The sequence below is a fragment of the Belonocnema kinseyi genome, chromosome 5, assembly GCF_010883055.1.
Source record: "Belonocnema kinseyi isolate 2016_QV_RU_SX_M_011 chromosome 5, B_treatae_v1, whole genome shotgun sequence".
In the NCBI taxonomy this organism is placed as follows: domain Eukaryota; kingdom Metazoa; phylum Arthropoda; class Insecta; order Hymenoptera; family Cynipidae; genus Belonocnema; species Belonocnema kinseyi.
In genome coordinates, this window is record NC_046661.1 from 66,439,247 (window position 1) to 66,451,349 (window position 12,103).

Below are 12,103 nucleotides of genomic sequence, written 5' to 3' on the forward strand. Positions count from 1 at the left end.
TAATCCAATAATACTTGTGTATTTACGTTTTAATTATATAGTTGTAGGGATTAATAGTAGGATGGAATAATGAATGATTTATGTTTTGTCACCTTGACTGAAAACGTTACCCTTTAAATTTCCATAGAAGATGCTTTTAAACCTAATAATGAGAACATTTATTATTCTAACATTTTAAAGAATTATGCAACAAATTTGAACATACCGTATTGATTCAGTTATTACACGTTTACAGATTATCCAAACTGCACACTCTTAATACAACAGTTAGGTTCAGTATCGTCGTAGTTGTTTGAAAAGTATTTTTTTATTTATATTATTAATATTATTATAATCATAAAAAATGCATAATTAAATGTTTATAATTTTAAAACTACATGTGCAAATAGTGTAACACTCACATTTCTAATAATTTTTATGGCATATTCCACTGGTTACAATGGTTCTTCACTCAGCATAGGAATTTTTTGAAATTTGTTTGTTCTACAAGCCAAAAAAAAATTTTTTAAAGCCAAAGAAATCTCTAATATTCTTATGCATTGTCATTTTTAGGCACGACCTCGTCGAGGTAGTATCAAAAAACAGTGTAGTGTAACTTTTTCCAACTTCTTTCTATTTTTTCCGATTTTTTTGTTAATTTTTTAACATTCAGAATGTCCAAAAACAAAATGGTTTTAAATTTTCATATCGAGTGAAGAACTCCTGGAGACCAGTAGAATATGTCCTTAGATTAAAACTATTACATATTATTATAGTTTTATATTATTATATATGTTTATCATTATTATTTTTATTTATTATTATTATTATTTATATTATCACATATTTTTTATAACTTTTATTAGTACTACTTTATAACGATTATTTTACCCATTTTCGGGAAATGCCCATGTAAATTCTGTACACAGGTGACATTTTGGGTCTAATTCGGTGGTGGAGCAATCGGGACTTTGTAAGGAAGCGCGCGCGATTTTAAACGAGTTTATCTCGAGAATAAAAGACAAGGGCGACACGGAACGCGTAACGACTGGCGATCGAACGAAGACTAGAGCGATCGCGAAGCATCGGATCATGTAACCTACCGACTACTCGTGGCACTCACGAGGTCGTTGAAGTTACACAATCTTATTGGCCTAGGAATGCATCATGCCAAGCGAACGCGACAACAGCATCCTCGTCGACGAAAAATAACTACAGAATAAACGATCTCCTAACTTTATTACCTTTCTGTCAATAAAGAAGGGCTACTTTATTCTCCAACTTTTATTAAATTTAAAACAAAGTATTTTCCGTGCTCGTATGTTTCAATATTTGCAATGAATCAAGAAGTTCTAATAAGAAGCATTAATAGCAAATTATAATTATTCTGTTTTTATGAATTAAGATTTTCTCATATGCAAAATGCATGATGAAAATCCAGAAAATTTTACTATTGAGTTGAAGTAGGATTTTTATGAAAAGTATTAGAGTTCGTGAACTAAATTAGTTCTTAATTAATTCAAACGTTTTAGCACACTATTATGGCTATCGTCAGAGATTCATTGAATCTGAAAATTACGAATTAAGTATCAAGGACAAATAATGAAAATTCAATGTCTTGTAGTTGCGAGTATTTGGTTTACATCAGTCACTTAAAAAAATGTGTTAACTATTTATAAAATATAAAAATTGAATTTGATACACTATCATTATATAAGGTGAAAATATTCAAATTTATATTTCTGAAATAGACTAAAACCACTTTAGATCAATACTTTTATCATTCTACCACGCTTATATGATTTCTCAGTTACATACAGTTGAGCAATGAGCATGGTTATTTCAGTAAAAAATAATTATAGCAGTAGAATCTATTAATACGGCCATCCCAGAATTTTATTTATGTCCAGTGTTCTACTTGGCATGCTGCAAATAAAATCAGGACTTTCAAATAATATTGAATCGAAATTTTAATACGTTATGAGATTTAAATTTAATTTAGCCTTGTTTGTCCAACATCATTGTGCAATAACTCGTAAGAATCATTATTATCAAGATACCTACATTTCACGATTCTTGTATCTAAAATTTCCTCCACGGGGGAAAATAATATCAATCTTCTCGTTACAACTGGCTACACTCAAAATTAAATGTAAAATAATGCACCACTTATTTCTAAAGAATTCAGAAACCACTCAAGAATTTTTTATTTTCTAGGGCTCATTTTCAACCTAAAAAGTAGTAACTTTCAAACTGTTACTTTCTATCATTTTGAAAACATATATAAAGCACAAATTCTTACAATTTTTTTCTGCTGAAGAACTCGGAAATGTTTTTTATATAAAAGATGTGGAATGGTGTCTTTTATACATTTTACGTTTAATACATTTAAAACACTTTCTGAAATGACGTATTAAACTGTAAACCACTCGTCTACTTTATTCGATATATATTTTGTTGTAATTAATAACTTGAAGTAAAGTACCAAAATTCTACTCACAAGTAGATAACTTAGTAATACAAAAATTTGAATTTCCACATCGGTCATTAATTACTTGAAATCTTAAGTCATATAATTAATATTAATTTCAAAGGTGGAAGATCATCTATTGTAAACCACGTGACTATGTTTTTTTTTATTCTTGCAGGAATTGATGCATGAAAACTATCAGCTCTTTCGCGTTGCAGTCTGTGCTAAGGTTCAGCTTCTTGAATTAGAAATTTGAAAACAGCGATTTGCGGTAAATAAAAAACTAAAAACACGAGAACTACGAAGACTGAGACGACCGCGACGTTCGAGTACAACTAGGCGGGTACTGCGATCACCGAGCGATGCAAAAACGACATTGCAATGTCTCCTAGATTCAGAAGCTAGTCGGGGATATCGTACCAAGCGTGTTACACAACTTGGCCAGAATATCATGCCAAGCTGCGTGGCCCAGAGCCGCGTACGTAACCTCAAACCAGAAGACCCCCAACCCTACTGGAGGAGAAAAGAGACAGATTTTAGGTTAAAAAAATAGGTCGTCACGAAATGTCTTATACTTACAAATTCTCCATAACATTAATAATAATAGCGGTAAAACGAAAATTGTCTATCTTTGTCTTAAATTTGGAAGAAAACATAAAAGTTTGTGTATATGTATTGCGTAATTTGTGATCTAAAGAAAGAATTAGGAATGAGTATCAAAGTACTTTCCAAAGGTAAAGGGTACGTATGAGGTAACCTATTTTTTTTTATTAGATAAAATGTAACAATTATAATAATTTACGATATAAATATCATCATTTTGATGAAATATAAAGTATTTACGTCAAAATACTAGAAAATATATCGAAATTACCAAAAAAATTATTATGTGCATAGAATATTTTAATTTACATAAATATTAAACATTTTTCAATAATAAATCGTGGGGCTCGTTTTGAAGCTCAATTAGGACAAAAACTTTTTTCAAGTTACTACGAAAACTGTGATAATTCTCCGATACTTCAGACCTAAAAAAATCCTCAAGGTTGGAAAAGAGCAAATGGGGCGCTTTTGAAATTAGAACTCCAAAAAATGTCTTTTCGAAAAAAAACTTATTGTGAGTTATCGATTGCTATAAACGCAAGTGTAATATTGTTCTCTTCAAATATAAAAGTTACCCTCTTCAGTCCCCTTTCGAGATTTAAGTATAATGTTACCAGGTAGAGTATATATGGAATTCTAAATTCCCACAAAGAAACCCAAAAATCGTTTTTTTGTCGCTTTTGAAGCGCGGCTTGGTTAGTTTCTGCCTACGGGAGCTTCAAAAATTATTATACTTATACCTATAAGCCAAACCTCTTTAGGGATATTCGTGACTCACTCGGTTCTAGCCGGAGATCAGGGAGTTCATATGAGAAAAGTAAGGAAGTGAAGTGTACGAGGTAGTATAAGAAGGGGATCTAGAATTCCGGTGTTGTTTATTTAAATAAGAGGTTCGTTCCGAGACATTTCTCCGACAACGGTCACTGATCAATCTGTAGTAAACACATTAGGCGCAGAGCTATGCAAAGTCATTTTGTAAAACTCTTTACTCAGACCCATTATTATCCAAGATCTTTCGTTTTAGGCGTCTCTCACCTCACTGACACTCTTCATCATGCATTTCTTATTACCTATTTTTCCCACAATTTTCTGTCTTAACATACCTTTCAAGCTCTTGTGTTTTTATAACTTTTTATATCTTTATTCACACATTCCAACCTTCCTATTTCCTCGGCCTGTTTCTGGGTATGCTCCCGGTAACAAGCGTTGAATTCAGAAAAATTAAGAACTTGTGTTCCTATGAATACGCGATTTTTCCTCCGTCTAAAAATCCCCCAACGGGAACAGAAAAAGTGCAAATCCTATTCCTATCAATCGACTTAGTTAAATTTAAAGAAAGCATTTCCCGTGTGGAAATAATTCATGGCGCTATACTGCTCCAGCCTAGATCGCCACGAGTCTATACTAGCGCTATCTCGAGAAATTATGCTGGGGCAGTGCGTAAATATAACGCTCTAATCGACTAGCCGCTGTCTAGAACAGCGGTACTGGCGCGTTCTAGTGAATCTCGTAAAATCTAGTAGATCTAGATGCGACCTAGATTGCAAATTTAATACTTATTTTTATAATTAAATCATTCCTGGCATAAAAGCACTATGAGCTACATTGAGAATATTAAAAAATTCCAGATTTCTGTAAGAAAAATGGAATATAGCTAGAATGTGCTTTTTTGACAGAATGTTTCCAAATGTTATTGAAAAAAAAGAAAATGTCAATTGTAAATGTTTTGGAAACAGCAGCCAACCTCAAAATTGAATTCTCATTTTACTCCATAAATATTAGAATTACATATTTTTTAAATCATTAGGGCCTATACCTGCATTGAATCAAATTTTTATTCAAGGTAAAAAATTGTTTAATTTCAATAGCTTTTATGTGAGACGTTTTTTTCAAATGCTGGGGTTAGAATAAAAAAACAACACCTTATACAAAAACTATTGGAATTAGCCAATGTTCTACTCCAAATAAACATTTAATTGAAAAGAGGAATAAGCCCTGATTATCTAGAAAATATGTAATTCTAGTATTTCTGGAGTAAATGAGAAAATCCAGTTATAAGGTAGGGTCTTGATTCCAACGCCCTTACGTCGACAAAGGATCCGGAAAACTGCAAACCTCGTGGTCGCGAAACGAAAAGTATTCACACTGAATGGCGGCCTGGCAAACATCTGATTCTTGCAATCCGGTTCCGGTCATTGTTGCCAACTTGTTTGGTAGCAGTTTTAAAATTGCATTGCAAGAAGAAAGTTGAGTGCTGTTGGTAGCACTGCATAATATTTGAGGTTAGGAAATATGTCATTTTAATGTAGATGAGTACTAGAGACATGTCATACGAAAAGGAAAATTACTTTTCTAGAAAACCTAACGATAAAATGTCTTTATTCAGCAATAATTTTGTATATTAGCTTTGTCTTTTATTCAATAGTTTGCCAATAAACAATGTATAGTGCATCAGATCAATCGATATTCAGTGATGAATTAAATTAACAAATCTGCGCCATGAAACGGCACTGACAACACAGGCAACTTTACTTCTTCTATTCTTCTATTTTATGTCCAAATAGAACTACTTTCTAGAGCCAAGCTAGATTTTAGACGGAATTTTTATTTTAATGTGATGTGAAATTCTGGCTTGCGACATTAGTGGGTCCACATAGAACTTCGTGATGGATTTTTCTATCTAGTAAATATATATAGCGCCAAAAGATCGCCAATCTAATTCGGCGTGAACAGACACATTTATTGGAGTGCTCAAATTGGAGGAAATGGAAGAAATAAAGTTGCCTGTGTTGTTAGTGCTGTCTCACAGCGCAGATTTGTTAATTTAATTCATCACTGAATATCGATTGATCTGACGCACTATACATTGTTTATTGGTAAACTATTGAATGAAAGACAAAGGTAATATGAAAAATGACCACGAGGTTTGAAGTTTTCCAGATCCTTTTTCGACGTAAGGGCGTTGGAATCAAGACCCAACCTTAAAACTGGATTTTCTTATTTTACTCCATAAATACTAGAATTACATATTTTCTAGATAATCAAAACTTAGTCCTCTTTTCAATTAAATATTTATTCGGATCAGAACATTGGCTAATTCCAATATTTTGTGTATAAGTTGTTTTTTTTTATTCTAACCCCAGCATTTGAAAAAAAACGTCTCAGATGAAAGCTATTGAAATTAAACAATTTTTCACCTGGAATAAAAATTTGATTCAATTCAGGAATAGGCCCTAATGATTGAAACAATATGTAATCCTAATATTTATGGAGTAAAATGAGAATTCAATTTTGAGGTTGGCTCTTGTTTCCAAAACATTTACAATTGACATTTTCTTTTTTATAAATTTAATCTAAATTCATTAGGACTTTACGATTTTATTCAATTGAAAGAAAATATTTGTAACCATTCTTTTAAAAAAATCGTTAAAAATAAAGTTCGGATATTAAGATTTTAATGAACTTAAATAATGATTGTTTATTACCGTCAATATGTAATAAGGTACATTTGATTATTACTTGATCATTAATGCAATTATACATTGTAATTTTCTGAATCTTTTATTACAGAATTACTATTTTCTGTATTCACTGTTGTAATTTTTGTTTAAGTCTAAGGCGTGATTCTGTCTAGAAACTAGCTATAATCTAGAAAGTCTGCATATATTAAAATTCGAAACGAACTCCTAGATATGGCTGGGTCTAGACAGCAGCAAATTTTGAATCAAACACGTAGCAAAATTATACAGCACTATTGTAGCGCCAGGCCACTATTGCGTGAAAAGACAGGCTTTAGAATAACTGTACTAGCTTTAGTATGATTTAAGACTGCCACAAAAATGATTTTGTACGGGTCCCCTTAAGGCTGTTAGAACAGTGTCCAAAAAAAGGCGAGATCTGAGGATGACCGAAATGTTTCCACTAAGATTCGATCAATCGGGACATTGGGTATGTCTAAGGATATTACAGGAAAAAATAAGGTAAATGCTAAAAAATGCAAGTGGAAAAGGGCATCAATAACGTGAAGTGGCAAGCAATTTAAATACAGCTGGCGCTCGATATTTCGATCGTACTGCGAAAATTGCACGATCGGTAACAGTCACATCTACAGGCTGCTGTCACCTGCCTTGGCAAAAATTTTAAATTTGAATAAAAAATAAAATTTGTGATAAGTTTTTGTTTATTGGACAGTCTGAATAATTAATGTATGCAATAATATCACTGTCATTAAAATAAATAATTAGTTTATTATTAAAATAATAAAGGTGGTTTCTGAAGAAGAAAAGTGCATAAGAAATGAAAGGATCCCGTTATGAACTCATTATTATATATCTAAAATTGCAGAATTGTCGTTGTACATATATGTTGTATTGTAATAATAACAAAACGTTATCAAAGGTACTAAAGTCAGGTTTTCTGGTCATAAGTTTTTATAATTACAAAATAAAAAATGAATAAAACGTAATTTTTCTTCTGTAAATACAAACACGTTGGAACATTTAAAATTATTGAGTAGGGGTGAGTGGAGTAGTGTGCCGGTGCGGGGCACGGTGATAATCACAAATAACGCCTTTTTTAAATTTTCATGTTAGTTTTTTGCATTGAATAGTTTCCACTGTTTGGAAAAATAGTGATTTGATACAATATCTGATCTAAAATACGCGTCAGAAGGGTAATTACGAAAAAACAGTTTTGGCGGAAACCGATAAAAAATCTTTGTCTGAAATCAAGTACTCAATGCATATTTTGAAATACTTAAAGCATGAAAAAGTTAGGTTTTGATAGGTTAAGTATTGATGGGGCCATGACGCACAATGCGGTGAACTGAAAAAACGGGGCCCAAACTAACTTGTAGGGCGCAAATTCATTACATATTTGGATTGTTTTTAGAAAAATTCAGCGTTTAATTTTGAACATAATTATGAGAGCCAATTTTTGAATTTTTGTTTATTTAAACTTTTATGTAAATGCAAAAAGAGGAAAAAATGTTCCCTGCTCAATATCGCTTGATTTTCATGCACAGGGGTGCAAGAATAAAAAAAATGGTTGACTTGTTAAGTTAATTCTTATCGTATAAATGACACTTGGTCATGAAAATTTATCAATTAATATTTTTTGATATTGTTTTAACAAATTATATAAACAAATGCCTTTCATTCGCAATTATGGCCGAGAAAGAATCGTTTTTTCTTCTTATTCTCTACAAACTATTTTGTGAGTGAATTTAATTTAAGAAAATTTGTTCAGCGATATTTGTTTATAATTTTGTTCAACAAGTTATATAAACAAATGCCTATTATCGGAATTTATGGGCAAAAAAGGATAGTTTTTTCTTCTTATTCTGTACAAACTATATTGTCAGTGATTTTAATTAAAGAAAATTTGTCAATCGATATTTGTTTCTAATTTTTTAATGTGAATTATATAAACAAATTTTTAGTATCGGAATGAGTTGCGAAAAATTTTTTTTCTTGCGAAGTGACCCAAGTGATCCCAAGTTCACACTGTTTGCCGCGCTGCGTCTCGCACATGCACCTCCAGGTTATATCTGCTTTTGCCACATACTTTACTTTCATTGATAAGAAAATATTAAATTGGTGTTAAAAATGTCTGGAGTACACCAAAATCTCGCTTCGGAGGGATCGAAACGTAAACAGTGAACGCCGCCTGACTTGTTTCCTATTGGAATATATATAACATATATATAATACCTTAGTACCCGTGTGGAAATAGCCCGGGTTAGCCCTGGTACAACAAGGTTTCTGGTCGGGGACTGGTTGGGCTATGTTTGTTTTTTAAGAGCCTAACCGTGCTAGGTAGCTGGCCGGGCGCTGATTGACAATAATAAAATTGTTTACTTTGTTTATAACTTAATTACTATTTGTTATTTGATTAAGAAATGGATGTGTATACAAATCCCGAATCGTGATAAACTTTTCCAAATAGAGATTATAATAAAACTATGAATAAATGAAGGCAAAAAAATTATACAGATACTAAATTTATAATTGTTTGAACTTTTGTAAACGAATAATATATTTTAAATAATATAATACCTAATATACAATATAAAAAGAAAATGACAAAAGCCTCGAAACAAGGAGTTTTTAGGCGTGATTTTAAAATTACTTTATGCCAATTTCAACATTTCTAAAAAATATGTAATGATTTAAATAAATATATTCATTTCAGTACCACTGATTAAGTATAGAGTTCCGAAATTTACATTATAGTATTTTGAGAATCCTGACGTAAATCTCGCAGTTTCGAGACTTTCGAGGTTTTTTGTTTACTTTTGGCGTCTGTATAAAACACCTAAAAACCAAACCTTACGCGAAAGTTAAAAAAAGTTTATTATTAAGAAATTGTCAACATTCACGATCAAATTTCTGAGTTCCGTCGTTAAAAATTTCAAATGTTCATAAAAAATTACATTTCCTGTCATCGTAAAAGATGTAAAGTAGTCTACAGCGGAAAAAATATATCACGCGAAGAAAAATTGTGATCGATTTAAATTATTTATTTAAAAAGTATTTAATTGATATTCATGTTAAAAGTTCGTGTATTTTATATTTACATAACGTCGCATAATAATAAATAATTGGAAAATGATAACTTAAAATGTGGTACTTTAACTTTTCTGAGCTGTAGCTTATGAGGATGACTTTTTCAACGAGTTTCAACTTGTTAGTTTAGCGCAGTGGTTAGCACTCTCGGCTGTTAGGCGTTAGATTTAGGTATAGATATGCCTACGTGAAATTAGTTAATGCTGCCTGTGTGCTGGGCGTATGGAATTTCATATATTAATATGCTCTAATTCTGCAGTAAAAAAGAATCAAATTGATCCCCTAAGTCAGTGACAGATGCTCTTGATACAATTGAAACCCGAATTATTTGTATCTAGTAAAGCACCAATTGATCTCGTCCGGGCTTCCCGGCCATGCTACATGGCTGGGCGCTGGCCAGCGCAGCGTGACGATGCTGGCTGGATTTCGACCAGAACCCGTGGCCACAGCGCGACTTAAAGTCGGGCTTCCCGTCCAGCTCCCGGCCTAAAGTCGGACTCTCCAGTCGTAGAATGGTCAGCCCCTAACTTAAATTTCCACCCGGGTAAGAAATGATTATTTCTGATTCTAAACTCTACCATTGTGCACAAAAAGGATACAAAAATTATATATTTTTTGTAATTTTTTTTCAGGGCCTAACAATTATTCATAGTTGAGTATTCTGAAATCAACGTAAGATAATAGTACTTTTTTAACTTTTCATAATTTATCATAGGAGAGAGTATTAGATTCGTCCGAAATGTTATACCTCAGTTTTTAAACGGTCTTCCGTGTTTTGAAAATCCCCGAAGCTGAAAATCTAGTTTCGGCGATAGTATCTTTCTGTCGGTTAAAATAAGTTGGCCAATCAGCCTCTTATATAACCAAACCTTCTGGTTTTATTTAATGAAAATGCTATGCAGAGACAGAAAATTCCTGTTTGATTCAATCGATGCGAGAAACGTATAAACATTTAATAAAGGAATTGTATCTTTGAAAATACCTACAAAGTTTCTGAAAAACATTATTTCATAGGACTTGTTATTTTAGTATGCAAACATGTTATATTTGAATTTAAAAAAAAATTGATATAAAGAAATTTTATGTGAATCTAATCAAATTTGTTTAAATCGAACAAAGTTTTTTGTGTTTATGCACTAAGGGATTTGCGTATCTTTTTCTCTCATATTTTTCAACATTTTCAAATTTTTTAATTTTTAAACACTTTTTTTTAAAGTTAATAATAAATAATTTTTATTAGTAAAGTTAGATCTAACTTTTTCTTTTGAATTAATTAATACCAAAAACTCATTTTTTAAATAAAAATGTCACGTATGTGTATTTTTGGTTTAGATGGTACCTATTGCTAATTTTGCAACTAATTGAGAGGATACAAACATCGAAAGTCAGTAAGATCGATCTGCAAGTCCAATTTATTTAAATTATTTCAGAAATGAGGACGACCTGATTGGCATGAAATGGGTTGGCTGAGCCTCTCTTCGCCATCGCGCATTAGTAAGAATCATGTGGTTACGCAACTTAACGGGATTTATTTTCGACGTGAAAAAGCACTGCAGTGGCCAAAAAGCGTGCAATGCGGACTCATCCGACACGTGACAATCTTTTTACTTTTTGAAACATCATGCCAAGTGAAATTCTAGCGCGAAATGTTCTCTATGTGCTCATTACGAGCAAGTCAGAAAACATGATGGCTACTTACATTTCAGGGTGATTTTTGAACGTTTATAATGTTATTTAAGGACCGTTCAAAAATGTGTAACGCCTTAAGAGGGGGAAAACCTCGAGCGTTACACCAATGTTAAACTTACACATACTATAGAGAAAGCGTTGGGTATTGCATAGGGGGGGGGGGCAAAATGTCAGAAAAATCGTTACGTATTTTTTGCATGGTCCCATATTCAATACTAATTACTTGATTATATATATTTTTTTTTACACTCTAAGATACAATATATAATGTAAAAGATAGGAAAAACGGTTGAAAAAACTGTCAGAAATTACTAGCAGTGGGTAAATATCGTAGTAAAAGAAAAAATATGAGCATATATAATATAAGCAGTTTTTCAAAGTTTCAATTTCAAAAGTGCCCCAATGCGTGTGTAACCTGACAACTTTACACTTAGCACTTTTGCATGTGTCCAGCTGTGAATGTTGAAATTTATACGTGCTTTGTTGGCCAAGTTCGAACTGTGCGCGCGCACAGTTGTCCAAGTGCCATCTATGCATTTCTAAATTCAAACGTGTACAGATAGTACTTTGAAAACTGTGCATTTGGCCAACTATGCATATCTAAATTTTAACTGAATTCGAACGTGCACAGATGGTCATCTGAGAACTTGGACGCTTACTTTCGTATGGTAGGGTAGGGTGCAAATGAATATAAATTCTATAGTTTAAAAAGTCACGCAAGGTAACATGAACCCACGTGTTTTTAGGTTTGGCTATGGCAGTCTCAGTGGAAGATAATGCCCCAGGGCGAGCGAAG